The sequence below is a fragment of the Phascolarctos cinereus genome, unplaced genomic scaffold (genome assembly GCF_003287225.1).
Source record: "Phascolarctos cinereus isolate Bilbo 61053 unplaced genomic scaffold, phaCin_HiC Scaffold_3;HRSCAF=262, whole genome shotgun sequence".
Lineage (NCBI taxonomy): Eukaryota > Metazoa > Chordata > Mammalia > Diprotodontia > Phascolarctidae > Phascolarctos > Phascolarctos cinereus.
In genome coordinates this window covers 146,266,393-146,271,151 of record NW_027555736.1, presented here as the reverse complement: position 1 = coordinate 146,271,151, position 4,759 = coordinate 146,266,393, and the positions used below count along the sequence as shown (strand labels likewise).

The window sequence follows — 4,759 nt, the reverse complement described above, 5'->3', positions numbered from 1 at the left end:
CTCAGATAACTCAGCTGTGTTTAACTCTGTCTGCTGTTCAGGCCCCAGCAAGGCTGGGAGCAGGAGGGTCGGATGTGATCCAACCCTGAGTGGCAGACATAGAGGCAGCACCCTCTTCCCCTATTCATGCAGTGAGGCGCCTAACTCGGACCAGCCTCATCAGATCAAGACCAGAAGTTGGGGATGGGGGGGGGGGGCTCAGGGTTTTACTTATCACAGAGAGGAGGCCAAAGCAGCTCTAGAAAGAGAAGGGTTAATCCCTCTATTCTCTGCCCTGGACAGACCACATATGGAGTATTAAATTCAAAGCTCTGGGCCCCACATTTTAGGACAGACATCGATTAGCTGGTGAGTAACGCAGAGGACAGCAGCCAGAATGGTGAAGGACCTTGAGGCCATACTATAGGAAGATCGCTTGAAGGAATTAGGGTTTTTTAGTCTGGAGAAGAGAAGACATGGGGAGGATATAAGGAACTGTCTTCAAGTGTTTGCAGGGTTATCATATAAAAGAGGGATTAGATTTGGTCTGTGTGGGCTCAGAGCCAAGAATTCAGACCAATAGGTGGTGGTTTCCCAGAGGCCAATTTATCCCTGAGGTCAGGAAAAGCTTCCTGGGATGTGGAATGGGCTGCCTGGGGAGGGAGCAGGTTCCTTCTCCTTGACTGTCTTTAAGTAGAAGCGGGACCATTACTTGTCAGACATGTTATAGTGGTGACCCATTTTAGGTATGGGTTGGACTAAATGGACCTGAGGTCTATTCCAATTTTTAAACTCTGTAGGTGCTGAATCCTGGCCATGGTGACGCAAACACTGAGGGTCACCACGGACAGAGTATGCATCTGTCCTGAGCTGGACCTGACTCAGGGCACTCCCTGGTTTAAGTTCAACACTAAAACAAAATGGAGCCTCATTGGGTGTTCAACAGTTAACAAACGGAGATTCACTTAGCCATGGTAGTGGCTATCTCAAACATATCACAATAAGGATATGAATTGAGGATATCTTCGGTTAAATCAGCCAAGCTAAGCTCTCTTGCCTCTAAATTGTCCATGTGGTCTATCAGCCAAGCATCAGAGCCCACTGGGAGTTCCTAGCAGCAATTTTCAACAGATGATTAAGAAATAACGTCAATAGCCCTGAACCTTTAGTCCCTTGAGCCAACTAAATTGAGAGAATGGTTTCAATACCTTTTTTTTAAATAAGCATTTTTTTTTATCTTATTTTGTGTGTGTGTGTGTGTGTGTGAGGCAATTGGGGTTAAGTGACTTGCCCAGGGTCACACAGCTAGTATCAAGTGTCTGATCTGAGACCGGATTTGAACCAAGGTCCTCATGACTCCAGGGCCAGTGCTCTATCCACTGTGCCATCTAGCTGTTCTGTTTCAATACCTTTTAAGGAAAAATTATCCTAACTTACATTGGGGTGAAGAAATTAGGATATTGATCCCACCACAGCATCTTGGTTTCTAAAGCTTCCAGTGGGTGGGTGTCTGTGAATGATGGTGCAGGGCTGGGATTGGGTGCTCAAGTATCTATTTGAGTGTGTCTGACTGACCCTTCTTCATTTCACTTGCTACATCATCATCTGTGTCATGACCCCTAAAAATGGCTGGCCCCCAAGGCTCTGTCCTTTATTTTCCTTTTGCCTTTTTAAGTTCAATTTTACTCTTTAGATAACTACAGCTATAATAATACATGGTTTGAAATGAACATCCTTTGTCACTTTATTCAAATCAAGATATAGTACATTAGAAAAATTATATTATACAATTGTTATATTAGATAAAGGGGTTGGGTTGGGTTTTTATTTATTTATTGCCATTTCTTCAAGGGAGTGACTTTTTATTACTTCTTTGATGAACTGCTCAAGTGAAATGAAATAACTTTGGCACCGCCATGTGTCATTATGAGTTCCATCTGGAAAAATTACTAATCTTTTAGTAGGAGACAAGGATAGTTCATAAAGCTGCTTCATCATTACTGTTGGAATTAACTTGTCAGATAGCCTAAAGATGAAAAGAGAAAGGCATCCTGCATTGAGAGAAATTTTTTTATGTAGGAGAGGAATTTATTTTTGGAGCACCACAAAGTAAGATATCACATTGGAAAGAAAGAAAGAAAATAAAGTTGTGGCCATATATGGGATATTTAGAAACATGTTCTCCATCGCAATGGCTGGAATCCTATGGGAATTTTCAGAAACTGAGTGAACAGCCATTGCTTCCCCAAAAGAATGGCCAAAAAGAAAATTTCTGCTTGATCAAGGTCAGGTCTGGGCATCCAGCTTCAAAATCTAAGCAAGGTCCTTCTTCATTTACCTCCTCTTCACTTTTTCCCAGAACCTCTATAATCAATAGGTGAAAGGCTGACTTTCAGGTTAACTATAAGCAAAGTATTTGGCAACCTGTGACTAACATTGCCCGTGTTTCCGTGCAAGTAAGTGATAGTTGGGGAATACATTGAGTCATTTCCAGTGTATCTCAGAAAAATAAGATTGAGAAGCACTCCATCTTTGGTTCTGATGAAAATGGTTTCACATGGAATATCAGTGGTTATATTGCTGTTATTCAGTCATTTTTCAGTTGTGTCTGACTCTTCATGACCCCATTTAGGTTTTCCTTGGCAAAGGTACTAGAATAGTTTGCCATTTCATTCTCCAGCTCATTTTACAGATGAAGAACCAAACAGGGTTAAGTGACTTGCCCAGGGTCACACAGTTAGTAAATGTCTGAGACCAGATTTGAACTCAGGTGGGAATAGAAACATGTAAGGCACAGGGGTGGGGAGGGCTTGATGGTAGCTGTTCTGAAAAATAAAGCAATATATTATTGACTTTATGTGGGATACCTACTATCAACATAGAGGTTAACAGAGGTAAGATAATAATGCCCTTGCACAAATGGCAAGTTATTATTAAAGGTAAAAGAGAAAAATGGTAGAGAGTTCAAGACCATGAAGCTAAGACATCTTTCAACAAGCTCCACATGACCCATGACTTTTCCGCTGTAGCTCTCCTTGAACTATTATTCTACATGTATTTTATTCATAGATGCAGGGTTATTTTTTGGTGAATGGAGCAAGGATTGCTTTCCCAACATGCTTCCCAGCCTATGAGATGGCCAGACACATTAAGCCAGAAATCATCCTTCTGTATACCTCTTTATCCTCTTCAAGTTGATTGGCTGCCACACCAGAGCTCCCACGTCCTGTCCTAGGCCCTCTTCTTTCCTCTCTACACTCTCTCGGTGAGATCCTCCACTCCCACAGGTACAATTATTATCTCTATCCTCTTGACTCCCAGATCCATATTTCCAACCCTTGTCTCTCTCCTGTGCTCCAGTCTGCACCAAAAACTACTGGCTGAATGTCTTCTCTTGAATATTCTGCAGACATATCAAATTTAACATGTTCAAAACAGAATTAAATTTCATAAAGCAAGAAGTCTCCTCCTCTTTGAAGCCTTCTCTGATTCCTCCCAATCATTAATGTTCTTTCTCTCTTCAAATAACCTGAATATATTTCTGGCATATCCCCCAGTAGGACGTAAGTTCCTTGAAGTCAGGAACTATGTCATCCCCATCTTTGTAACCCCATCATCCAGCACTGTGCCTGGTATATAGTAGTGGCTTAATGTTTGTGGCCCATCAATTTGGGGAATGGCTAAACAGATCATGGAACATGAATATAATGGAATATTACCTTACTATAAGAAACAATGAATGTGATGAATATAGAGAAACATGGAAAGATTTACGTGAACTGATGCAAAATGAAACAAGCAGAACCAGGAAAACAAGATACACAATAACTAAAATAACATCAATGGAAAGAACAACCACAAAACATTCTAAAATAAATATTGCAAAATTATAAAATACAAGTTTGGCCCCATGAAGACAAATGGAAAGACACCTCCTCCCATTCTCTTGCAAAAGATGTGTGTATGAGTGGAGGGCTGTACAAGTATGTTGAACACCGCAAATATAATTTTTTAATATGTGAATTAGTTTTGCAGATATTTTTCTCTTCCTTTTTATTAAGAAAAATTCTTTGCCATAAGGAATAGGTCTCTAGGAATGGGAAAAGGAGAGATAAATGGATAAATCCAGGTGATAAGACAAAAGATTTAAATATAAATTTGTTGTCAAAAATGTTTGTAAAATTAAATTGAGTTGAATCATTACCCATGTGCCTTCATGTCTGCATACATATCTAATCATATATGCCTCTGAAATCCTTTATCTGGGTTGTGTGTATGTATGTATGTATATATGTATGTTCCTACATTCATGTCTCTATATGTGTCCACTCTACACGGTGATGGATGTTGGAATTCTCTGGTTTCACATGTTGATTTGTGCACTTGGGTACCTGGATATGCATGTGTTTCCAAATGAATGCCTAGGAGCATTCACGCATTTGTGTCAGAGTATATGTATCTGTATGTATACATACATATCTGTGTATTTATGGATGCAATGTTTGTGCACTTGTGTGTCTGGGTGTGTCTGTGGGTCTCAGCACATATCTGAGTATGTATGACAGAGGCTCGTCCATTTTTTAACTCAACTATAATAAACATTTGCATTTATTCAAGCTCTAGATTTGGAAGCTAGAGAGAAGAGAGCACTGCACTTTCACCAACCCCAGCAGGGCAAACAGAAGCTTAAGACACTGAGGTGATGTTCTGGGGTTGGAGAAAGTGCCACCTAAAAACCCCCTTCCTCCCTTCCACGGACCCCTCCACCACCACCCTGTTA

At 40.6% G+C, this 4,759-nt stretch overlaps 1 pseudogene; it reads right to left on the bottom strand.

Moving 5' to 3' along the window:
• Nucleotides 1-1,792: 1,792 nt before the first annotated feature.
• LOC110205894 (protein ABHD13-like) lies at nt 1,793-4,197 on the bottom strand (annotated as a pseudogene).
• Nucleotides 4,198-4,759: the final 562 nt, after the last annotated feature.